General features: G+C 38.7%; 1 protein-coding gene across 1 annotated transcript in view; it reads left to right on the top strand.

Annotated features, from left to right (window-relative positions):
* Window positions 1–13,053, top strand: part of ABHD18 (abhydrolase domain containing 18) — a 133,710-nt gene that overhangs the window by 7,000 nt on the left and 113,657 nt on the right. The window lies entirely within an intron of this gene.

Genomic DNA, 13,053 nt, shown 5'->3' with positions numbered 1-13,053 from the left:
CTTCCCAGACTGGCTGGGAGCCTCGGATTGGCAGTTCCCCGAGCCGCGGCGGCCGGCGACCGGAGCCCCTCCCACACACGCGGCTTCCCGGGCCGACTGGGAGCCTCGGATCGGCGGTTCCCGAAGCCACTGTGGCCGGTGCCCCTCCCCCATGCGCAGCTTCCAGGGCCGGCTGGGAGCCTCGGATCAGCGATTCCCCAGGCCGCGGCAGCTGGCAACCGGAGCCCCTCCCACACACACTGCTGCCCGGGCTGGCTGGGAGCCTCGGATCGGCGGTTCCCTGGCCGTGGCGGCCGGCGACCGGAGCCCCTCCCACACACGCAGCTTCCCGGGCTGGCTGGGAGCCTCGGATCGGCGATTCCCCAGGCCACAGCGGCCGGCGCCCCTCCCCACACACGGCTTCCCGGGCTGGCTGGGAGCCTCGGATCGGCGGTTCCCCAGGCCGCAGTGGCCGGCGGCCGGAGCCCCTCCCACACACGCGGCTTCCCGGGCTGGCTGGGAGCCTTGGATCAGCGGTTCCCCAGGCCGCGGCGGCCAGCGACCGGAGCCCCTCCCACACACACGGCTTGCTGGAGGGAAAGGAAAGAGTCTCCAACAGTAGTAGAGACTGAGTCCAACCTAACACCAATAGTGGCATTAATGAACAACCTCTGACTACTAAAAATAGACCCTCAGCTCAGTCAAAACTGATCAAGGTGGAAGTCACCAATTGGGCTAACTGAAAAAGAGGAAAGGGGGCGAAACAGAGCCTTCTACAGCTGTTTCTGCAGAGGCTTGGTTGCCTCTGGACTCAGCACTGGGATTACATAGGTAGCGACTGCCCCGAACGCAGAGGTGGGCTGCTTTCAGGGCTCTCTACCACCTGAACCTTCCCTGCGGGAGGGGGGAAACACAACTCAGGTGGAATCCTTCTCTCAAGGAACTCAGATCCCAGGACTTCACAATTTGAAGTCATTAAAACCAACCTACAACCTTTTCTCTGTCTCCACCACACACCCAGCAGTGAGAGTCTTCCAGAGTTAAAGGAGCCACAACATCTTTTGCTGTTGGGAACCGCAGACAGACAAGCACCACATACTAGGCAGGATAAGAAAAACAGAGCCCAGAGACTTCACAGGAAAGTCTTTCAACCTGCTGGGTCGCATACTCAGGGAAATCTGATTAAATGCCCAGAAGCCAGCAAATGGTAGATTTAGAGAGACAGAGGCTAGAATTAGTGAACTGGAGGATGGAAATCTGAAATCCAAAAAGAAGCAAAACTATAGGGAAAAGAATGGAAAATTTTGAGCAGGGGCTCAGGGAATTGAATGATAATACGAAGCGCACAAATATACGTCTTGTGGGTGTCCCAGAAGGAGAAAAGAAAGGAAAAGGAGGAGAAAAACTAATGGAAGAAATTATCACTGAAAATTTCCCAACTCTTATGAAAGACCTAAAATTACAGATCCAAGAAGTGCAGCACACCCCAAAGAGAATAGATCCAAATAGGCATTCTCCAAGACACTTACTAGTTAGAATATCAGAGGTCAAAGAGAAAGAGAGGATCTTGAAAGCAGCAAGAGAAAAACAATCCATCACATACAAGGGAAACCCAATAAGACTATGTGTAGATTTCTCAGCAGAAACCATGGAACCAAAAAGACAGTGGGATGATATATTTAAATTACTAAAAGAGAAAAACTGCCAACCAAGACTCCTATATCCAGCAAAATTGTCCTTCAAAAATGAGGGAGAAATTAAAACATTTTCAGACAAAAAGTCACTGAGAGAATTTGTGACCAAGAGACCAGCTCTGCAAGAAATACTAAAGGGAACACTAGAGTCAGATATGAAAAGACAGAAGAGAGAGGTATGGAGAAGAGTGTAGAAAGAAGGAAAATCAGATATGATATATATAATACAAAAGGCAAAATGGTAGAGGAAAGTATTACCCAAACAGTAATAACACTAAATGTTAATGGACTGAATTCCCCAATCAAAAGACATAGACTGGCAAAATGGATTAAAAAACAGGATCCTTCTATATGCTGTCTACAGGAAACACATTTTAGACCCAAAGATAAATATAGGTTGAAAGTGAAAGGTTGGGAAAAGATATTTCATGCAAATAACAACCAGAAAAGAGCAGGAGTAGCTATACTAATATCCAACAAATTAGACTTCAAATGTAAAACAGTTAAAAGAGACAAAGAAGGATACTATCTACTAATAAAAGGAACAATTAAACAAGAAGACATAACAATCATAAATATTTACGCACCGAATCAGAATGCCCCAAAATACGTGAGGAATACACTACAATTACTGAAAAGGGAAATAGACACATCGACAATAATAGTTGGAGACTTCAATTCCCCACTCTCATCAATGGACAGAACATCTAGAGAGAGGATCAATAAAGACACAGAGAATTTGAATATTACAATAAATGAGCTAGACTTAACAGACATTTATAGGACATTAAACCCCACAACAGCAGGATACACCTTTTTCTCAAGTGCTCATGGATCATTCTCAAAGATAGACCATATGCTGGGTCACAAAACAAGTCTTAACAAATTTAAAAATATTGAAATCATACACAACACTTTCTCGGATCATAAAGGAAAGAAGTTGGAAATCAATAATAGACGGAGTGCCAGAAAATTCACAAATACATGTAGGTTCAACAACACACTCTTAAACAACCAGTGGGTCAAGGAAGAAATTACAAGAGAAATTAGTAAATATCTCGAGGCGAATGAAAATGAAAACACAACATATCAAAACCTATGGGATGCAGCAAAGGCAGTGCCAAGTGGAAATTTACTGCCCTAAATGTTTATATCAAAAACAAAGAAAGGACAAAAATTCAGGAATTAACTGTCCACTTGGAAACACTGGAGAAAGAACAGCAAACTAACCCCAAAGCAAGCAAAAGAAAAGAAATAACAAAGATTAGAGCAGAAATTAATGAAATTGAGAACATGAAAACAATAGAGAAAATCAATAAGACCAGAAGTTGGTTCTGTGAGAAAACCAACAAGATTGATGGGCCCTTAGCAAGATTGACAGAAAGAAGAAGAGAGAGGACGCCAATAAATAAGATCAGAAATGGAAGAGGAGACATAACCACTGACCTCACAGAAATAAAGGAGGTAATAACAGGATACTATGAACAACTTTACGCTAATAAATACAACAATGTAGATGAAATGGACAAGTTCCTAGAAAGGCATGAACAATCAACTATGACTCAAGAAGAAATAGATGACCTCAACAAACCAATCACAAGTAAAGAAATTGAATCAGTCATTCAAAAGCTTCCCAAAAAGAAAAGTCCAGGATCAGACGGCTTCACATGTGAATTCTACCAAACATTCCAGAAAGAATTAGTACCAACTCTGCTCAAACTCTTTAAAAAAATTGAAGTGAAGGGAAAGCTACCTAATTCATTCTACGAAGCCAACATCACCCTCATACCAAAAACCAGGCAAAGATATTACAAAAAAAGAAAACTACAGACCAATCTCTCTAATGAATATAGATGCAAAAATTCTCAACAAAATTCTAGCAAATCGAATCCAGCAACACATTAAAAGAATTATACATCATGACCAAGTAGGATTCATCCCAGGTATGCAAGGATGGTTCAACATAAGAAAATCAATTAATGTAATACACCATATCAACATATCAAAGCAGAAAAATCACATGATCATCTCAATTGATGCAGAGAAGGCATTTGACAAGATTCAACATCCTTTCCTGCTGAAAACACTTCAAAGGATAGGAATACAAGGGAACTTCCTTAAAATGATAGAGGGAATATATGAAAAACCCACAGCTAATATCATCCTCAATGGGGAAAAATTGAAAACTTTCCCCCTAAGATTAGGAATAAGACAAGGATGTCCATTATCACCACTATTATTCAACATTGTGTTGGAGGTTCTAGCCAGAGCAATTAGACAAGAAAAAGAAATACAAGGCATCAAAATTGGAAAGGAAGAAGTAAAACTATCACTGTTGGCAGACGATATGATACTATACGTCGAAAACCCGGAAAAATCCACAACAAAACTACTAGAGCTAATAAATGAGTACAGCAAAGTAGCAGGTTACAAGATCAACATTCAAAAATCTGTAGTGTTTCTATACACTAGTAATGAACAGGCTGAGGGGGGAAATCAAGAAACGAATCCCATTTACAATTGCAACTAAAAGAATAAAATACTTAGGAATAAATTGAACTAAAGAGACAAAAGACCTATACAAAGAAAAGTACAAAAAACTGTTAAATCACAGAAGACCTAAATAGATGGAAGGGCATACTGTGTTCATGGATTAGAAGACTAAATATAGTTGAGATGTCAATTCTACATGAATTAATTTATAGATTCAATGCAATACCAATCAAAATCCCAACAACTTATTTTTCAGAAATAGAAAAACCAATAAGCAAATTTATCTGGAAGGGCAGGGTGCCCCGAATTGCTAAAAGTACCTTGAGGAAAAAAAACGAAGCTGGTGGTCTCACGCTGCCGAACTTTAACGCATATTATGAAGCCACAGTGGTCAAAACAGCATGGTACTGGCATAAAGATAGATATATCAACCAATAGAATCGAATAGAGTGCTCAGATATAGACCCTCTCATCTATGGACATTTGATCTTTGATAAGGCAATCAAGCCAGCTCACCTGGGACAGAACAGTCTCTTCAATAAATGGTGCCTAGAGAACTGGATATCCATATGCAAAAGAATGAAAGAAGACCCGTATCTCACACCCCATACAAAAGTTAACTCAAAATGGATCAAAGATCTAAACATCAGGTCTAAGACCTTAAAACAGTTAGAGGAAAATGTAGGGAAATACCTTATGAATCTTAGAATTGGAGGCAGTTTTATGGACCTTAAACCTAAAGCAAGAGCAGTGAAGAAAGAAAGAAATAAATGGGAGCTCCTCAAAATTAAACACTTTTGTGCATCAAAGAACTTCATCAAGAAAGTAGAAAGACAGCCTACACAATGGGAGACAATATTTGGAAATGACATATCAGATAAAGGTCTAGTATACAGAATTTATAAAGAGATTGTTCAACTCAACAACAAAAAGACAGCCAACCCAATTACAAAATGGGAAAAAGACTTGAACAGACACTTCTCAGAAGAGGAAATACAAATGGCCACAAGGCGCATGAAGAGATGCTCAACGTCCCTGGCCATCAGAGAAATGCAAATCAAAACCACAATGACTGGAGAGGATGCGGAGAAAGAGGCACACTTATCCACTGTTGGTGGGAATGTCAAATGGTGCAACCACTGTGGAAGGCAGTTTGGCGGTTCCTCAAAAAGCTGAATATAGAATTGCCATACGACCCAGCAATACCATTGCTAGGTATCTACTCAAAGGACTTAAGGGCAAAGACACAAACGGACATTTGCACACCAATGTTTATAGCAGTGTTATTTACAATTGCAAAGAGATGGAAACAGCCAAAATGTCCATCAACAGAAGAATGGCTAAACAAACTGTGGTATATACATATGATGGAATATTATGCAGCTTTAAGACAAGATAAACTTATGAAGCATGTAATAACATGGATGGACCTAGAGAATATTATGCTGAGTGAGTCCAGCCAAAAACTAAAGGACAAATACTTAATGGTCCCACTAATGTGAACGAACATTCGAGAATAAACTTGAAATATGTCATTGGTAAAAAAAAAAAAAAAAAAAACACAATGAGATATCATCTCACACCCACCAGAATGGCCATTATCAACAAAACAGAAAATGACCAGTGCTGGAGAGGATGTGGAGAAAGAGGCACACTTATTCACTGTTAGTGGGAATGTCAAATGGTGCAACCACTGTGGAAGACAGTTTGGCGGTTCCTCCAAAAGCTGAATATAGAATTGCTGTACGACCCAGCAATACCATTGCTAGGTATCTACTCAAAGGACTTAAGGGCAAAGACACAAACGGACCTTTGCACACCAATGTTTATAGCAGCATTATTTACAGTTGCAAAGAGATGGAAACAGCCAAAATGTCCATCAACAGATGAGTGGCTAAACAAACTGTGGTATATACATACGATGGAATATTATGCAGCTTTAAGACAGAATAAACTTATGAAGCATGTAATAACATGGATGGACCTAGAGAACATTATGCTGAGTGAGAATAGCCAAAAACTAAAGGACAAATACTGTATGGTTCCACTGATGTGAATCGACATTAGAGAATAAACTTGGAGTATGTCATTGGTAACAGAGACCATCAGGAGTTAGAAATAGGGTAAGATAATGGGTAATTGGAGCTGAAGGGATACAGACTGGTGCAACAGGACTAGATACAAAAACTCAAAAATGGACAGCATAATACTACCTAATTGTAATGTAATTATGTTAAAACACTGAATGAAGCTGCATATGAGCTATAGTTTTTGTTTTTTTATATATATATATTTTTTCTCTATATTATCATTTTATTTCTTTTTCTGTTGTCTTGCTATTTCTTTTTCTGAATCAATGAAAATGTACTAAGAAATGATGATCATGCATCTATGTGATGATATTGAGAATCACTGATTGCATATGTAGAATGGAATGATTTCTAAATGTGTGTTAATTTTTTTTAATAAAGAAAAAAAGTGTTAAGGAGGGTGGGCAACAGTGGTTCAGTGGCACAGTTCTCACCTGCCATGCTGTATACCCAGGTTTGTTTCCCGAGCCTACCCATGTTAAAAAAAAAATACAAAAAACATTAAAGGAAATAATCTTTTGAACTTTGTTTGTAAGAGTGCTTTTTGAAACAACCAATTTCTTCAGGGTCTGGGAATATTTGCTTATATTTTCTCTGATTTTGGTCTCATGTATTCTTTTTTTTTTTTTAAGAAAGCAAACAATATAGTTAGAACCATCAACAATCGATGATTTAGTTAACCATAGGCATATTTAAATAAAGTATCCATGTAATCATTGTAAAGCCGTGTTTGCGCAGTTTTTCATAAACCAATTTAAAATTAAGGCAACAAGGAAAAAAATCTACATATTCAGATTACAAACTTCTTGAATTCTAAGTATTCAACACTATCTTAGATACCATTTGATCAGCTGTCAAAACTGCGTTCTCAAAATATCAAGTAAAAAGTTATTACAAATATCAACTTTGCTATATTGATGAGCTATGTCAGTAAATATTTTCAGATTTTTTATTTCAGGAATTTGTTTCATCTAATATTGCTATAACTGTCTATAGTTTTTTTTAATCATTTTTTGGTTGTAAGATATAACATTTTTATGTTTATATATAAACACACGCAAGGAAAAGAAATAAAAACAATTCTCAAAACACAGTTCAATAAGCACCTACAGAACAGTTTCCAGAGTTTGTCATGGGCTACCATGCCCTTAACTCAGATTTTTCCTTCTAGCTGCTCCAAAACACTGGTGGCTTTATCAAAGTCATAATAATGGAGTCATACAGTATCTGTCCTTTTGTGTGTGACTTATTTCATTCAGCACTATATCTTCAAGGTTCATCCATGTTGTCATATGTTTCAAGATGACATATGAAACATGACGACAACAACAACAAAAATTTTTGTCTAATTATTGCATAATATTCCATTGTATGTATATACTACATTTTGTTTATCCACTTATCTGTTGATGGACATCTGGATTGTTTTCATCTCTTGGAAATTGTGAATAGTGCTGCTGTGAACATTGGTGTGTAAAGTCTGTTCGCGTCACTGCCCTCAACTCTTCTGGGTATATACCGAGTATTGGTATTGCGGGGTCATAGGACAACTCAATATTTAGTTTCTGAGGAATCGCCAAACTGATTTCCACAGTGGCTGAACCATTTTACATCCCCACCAACAGTGAATAACTGTTCTAATTTCTCTGCATCCTCTCTAACATTAATAGTTTCCTGTTTGTTTAATAGCAGCCATTCTTATAGGTGTGAGGTGATATCTCATTGTCTTAATTTGCATTTCCCTTATAGGCAGTGAAGATGAGCAGCTCTTCATGTGCTTTTTAGCCATCTGTGTTTGCTCTTCAGAAAAGTGCCTATTCATTTCCTCTGCCCATTTTATAATTGGGTTGTTTGTTCTTATGTTGTTAATCTGTATAATTTCTTTATATACACAGGATATCAAGCCTTTATCCGATATGTGGTTTCCATATATTTTCTCCCATTGAGTTGGCTGCCTCTTCACCTTTTTTTGACAAAGTCTTTTGAGGTGCAAAAGCATTTGATTTTGAGAAGTTCCCATTTGTTTTTTTCCCACAGCTTATACCTTAGGAATAAAGTTTAAGAAGCTACCTGTCAACAGCAGGTGCTGGAGAGGATGTGGAGAAAGAGGCAAACATACCACTGTTGGTGGGAATGTGAAATGGTGCAACCGCTATGGAAGGCAGTTTGGCAGTTCCTCAGGAACCTAAGCATAGAATTGCCATATAATTCGGCAATAGCATTGCTAGGTATCTGCTCAGAGGATATGAGGGCAAGGACGTGAACGAACATTTTCACACCAATGTTTATAGCAGCATTATTTACAGTTCCCAAGAGATCTACAGACGAGTGGCTAAGCAAGCTGTGGCATATACATGCAATGGAGTATGAAGCAGCTGTAAGACAGAATAAATTTATGAAGTGTGTAACAACATGGATGGACCTTGAGGACATTATGCTGAGTGAGATTAGCCAGAAACAAAAGGGCAAATACTGTATTGTCTCACTGATATGAACTAAAATTAATTAATGAACTTGGAGAATTTCAGATAAGAACAGAGACCATCAGGAGATAGAAATATGGTAGGTATTGGGTAAATGCAGCTGAAGGGATACAGATTGTGGAACAGGACTGATTGTAAAAATTCAGAAATGGATAGCACAATACTACCTAACTGTAATGCAATAATGTTAGTACACTGAATGAAGCGGAATGTGAGAATGATAGAGGGTGGAGGACTGGGGTCACAAATGAAATCAGAAGGAAAGATAGGTGATAAAGACTGAGATGGTATAATCTAGAAATGTCAAGAATGTACCATGATAGTGACTGAATTAAAAATTAAATAATTTTGTATGAGGAAGAACAAAGGAACGTCAGGATTGCAGGGTGTTGAAAATAGATGGTAATTCATATTTTAAAACTTTAACTTCTGTGTAAGACTAAAGCAAAAAATGTGTATTTGGTTCAAAATTTTATATTTTGACCACTGCATCTGCTGATAAAACTTATGTGGACAGTTTAATTGAACACCATAAGTGCATAGACCTTGAGTAGGGCATGAGATTTTGTGGGTTTGTCCAGAGTGATTTGAACAGTGAATAAAAAAGTATTCACAAAGTCCCCTTGGGGGAATGGTGAGAAAAAGGGAAAATTGAACTTCCCCATTTGGAGAAGGCCTGATGTTCTCGCAAGCAGTGAGGACAATCAAATCAATAGGCTGAGCCCTCAATCCTGGGATTTGTTCATATGGGACTTATCCCCACAAAGGATAGGCTAAGCCTACTTAAAATTAAGCCTAAGAGTCACCCCCAGAGAACCTCTTTTGTTGCTCAGATGTGGCCTATCTCGCAGCCAACACGTCAAGCAAACTCACTGTCCTTCCCCTCTCTGTGTGGGACATGACTCCCAGGGGTGTACACCTCCCTGGCAAAATGGAACAGAAGTCCTAGAATGAGCTGGATTTCAGCATCAAGGGATTGAGAAAACCTTCTCAACTGGAAGGGGAAGAGAGAAATGAGCAATAAAAGTGCAAGCTTCTTTTTTCAAAAAAAAGGAGAAGCTCCCTCTTACCTTTTTTGTTGCTCAGATGTGGCCTCACTCTCTCTAAGCCCAACCCTACAAGTGAAATCATTGTCCTCCCCCTTACATGGAACATGACATCCGGGGTGAAAGTCTCCCTGGCGACATGGGAGATGACTCATCCCTGTATTCTAGGGATGAATACAGACCTGGCACCGTGGGATCAACAATTCCATCCTGACCAAAAGGGGGAAAAGAAGTGTAATTAATAAAGTATCAGTAGCAGAGAGAGTTCAAATAGAGTCAAAAGGCTACTCTGGAGTTTGCTTTTATGCAAGTTTCAGCTAGACCTTGGTACCTATCATAACCTACCACCCCCAATCAGGACCATTCTAGCGAATCCTAAAGAATGCTGTTCTAGTTTGCTAGCTGCTGGAATGCAATATACCAGAAACAGAATGGCTTTTGAAAAGGGGAATTTAATCAGATGGTAGTTTACATTTCCAAGGCTGAGAAAATGTCCCAATTAAAACAAGCCTATAGAAATGTCCAATCTAAGGCATCCAGGGAAAGATACCTTGGTTCAAGAAGGCCAATGAAGTTCAGGGTTTCTCTCTCAAGTGAGAAGGCACATGGCGAACAGTCAGGGTTTCTGTCTCATCTGAAAGGGCACATGGTGAACACGGCGTCATCTGCTAGCTGCTTCTCCTGGCTTCCTGTTTTATGAAGCTCCCTGGGAGACATTTTCCTTCTTCATCTCCAAAGGTTGCTGGCTGGTGGACTCTGCTTCTCGTGGCTGTGTTGTTCTGCTCTGCTCTCTGTGAATCTCTCTCATTCTCCAAAATATTTCCTCTTTTATAAGATTTCAGAAACTTATCAAGACCCACCAAATGGGCGGAGACATGTCGTCACCTAATCCAGCTTAACACCACTCTTGATTAAATCACACCTTCAGGAAGATGATCTGATTACAGTTTCAAACATAGGGTATTGAATAGAGATTATTCTACCTTTATGAAATGGGATTTTGAATAAACATAGCTTTTCTAGGGTACATACATCCTTTCAAACTAGCACAAATCCCTACGGTAATATATAAGATTCCACAAGGGTTCCATATGCTAGAGTGACTTTCCAGAAACCTACAACTTCCAAATGGGTCCCTGGTCCAGATAAGTCCTGAAAACTAGCCCACCCTCTCCAGAACATCAGACAGTTCCATCTCCCTACCTCATATTAGTGACAAACCCTTCCAGTATGAAAAATTTAGAATGGCCATAGCCCAAACACCCCTAAGGATGGAAAGATCAAAGGTGATAGCAGAATTATGCAAAGAAGATTAACAAATAAATTTGAATGCTGAATCATTAAATTGATATGTCTTTTAGTCTCCAGTATTTTAGAGCACTAGAAGTAAAACCTAAAATTGTGAAATTCTAACCCATGTCAAATTCTGAAATATGTTCTACAACTAATTTTGGTGCTGTGCTTTGAAATTTATAGCTTTTTTGTATATATGTTATTTTTCACAAAAAAGAAAAAGGTAGGTGATTGTGATGATAAAAAAAAAATTTAGGCCTCTAGCCTCCTGTATTCTGGAGCATCTAGAAGGAAAAATCTGAAAGAATTGTATAGTAGCCCATGACAAACTCTGGGATCTGTCCTATAACTACTTGTTGAAGAGTGCTCTGAAAACTATTGCTTTTCTGTTTCTTTGTTTTGTATAGATGTTATACTATATAATAAAAAAAGTTAAAAAAAAAAAAAAAAACTACCTCCTATTACTAAATCTTGAAGATGTTTCCATACATTTTTTTTTTCAAGAAGTTTTATGGTACTGGCTCTTACATTTAGGTCTCTGATCCATTTTGAATTAATTTTTGTATAGGGTGTAAGGTAGGAGTCCTCTTTCATTCTTTTGGTTATCGAAATCTAGTTCTCCCATGCCCATTGATTGAAGACTATTCTGTCCCAATTCAGTAGATTTGGGGGCCTTATCGAAGACCAAATATCCATAAATTTGGTGGTCAGTCTCTGTACTCTCAATTCTATTCCACTGGTCAGTCCTTCTGTCTTTGTGCCAATAACATGCTGTTTTGACCACTGTGGCTTTATAGTAAGCTTTAAAGTCAGAAAATGATAGACCTCCCAGTTTGCTCTTCTATTTTAGAATATCTTTAGCTATTCAAGGTCTTTTCTCTTCCATATAAATTTTTTTTCAGTTTTTTTTATTAATTAAAAAAAACAAAATTAACACAACATTTAGAAATCATTCCATTCTACATATGCAATCAGTAATTCTTAATATCATCACATAGATGTATGATCATCATTTCTTAGTACATTTGCATCGATTTAGGAAAAGAACTAGCAAAACAACAGAAAAAGATATAGAATGATAATATAGAGAAAAAATAAAAATAATAATAAAAAATAAAAAATATATATATAAAAAAGGAAAAAGAAAAAAAACAAAAGACACAAACAAACAAACAAACAAAAAACTATAGCTCAGATGCAGCTTCATTCAGTGCCTTCCATATAAATTTGATAACTGTTCTGGTTTGCTAGCTGCTGGAATGCAATATATCAGAAATGGAATGGCTTTTAAAAAGGGAAATTTAATAAATTGCTAGTTTGCAGTTCTAAGGCCATGGAAGTGTCCAAAAGCAAGTCTGTAGAAATATCCAATCAAAGGCATCCAGGGAAAGATACCTTGATTCAAGAAGGCCAATGAAGTTCAGGGTTTCTTTCTCCAGTGAAAAGGCACATGGTGAACACGGCATCATCTACTAGCTTCTTTTCCAGGCCTCTTGCTTCATAAAGCTCCCCTAGGGACATTCTCCTTCATCTCCTAAGGTCACTAACTGATGAACTCTACTTCAGGCTCTTGTCATTCTGTGATCCTTCTCTGCTCTCTCAGATTCTCCAAAGGTTGCTGGTTGGTGAACTCTGTGCCTCTACTTAGCTCTGCTGTGACTTTCTTGTCATTCTCAAAAGACATTCTCTCTAAAAAATGTCTCCTCTTTTTATACGATCCTAGTAAACTAATCAAGACTCACATAGAATGGGTAGGGAGACACGTCTCCATCTAATCAAGTTTAATACCTGTCATGGTCAGGTTCATATGTCAACTTGGCCAGGTGGTGGTGCCTGTTTGTCTGGTTGGGCAAGTGCTGGCCTGTCTGTTGCTATGAAGACATTTCATAGAATTAAATCATGAGCATGTTGGCTGCATCCACAGCTGATTGCATTTGTAATTAACCAAGGAGAGTGTCTTCTGCAATGAGTGACA

The sequence above is a fragment of the Tamandua tetradactyla genome, chromosome 22 (assembly GCF_023851605.1).
Source record: "Tamandua tetradactyla isolate mTamTet1 chromosome 22, mTamTet1.pri, whole genome shotgun sequence".
NCBI classification, from domain to species: Eukaryota; Metazoa; Chordata; class Mammalia; order Pilosa; family Myrmecophagidae; genus Tamandua; species Tamandua tetradactyla.
The sequence above is the reverse complement of the archived record's forward strand: the minus strand, read 5'-3'. Positions and strand labels throughout refer to the sequence as shown.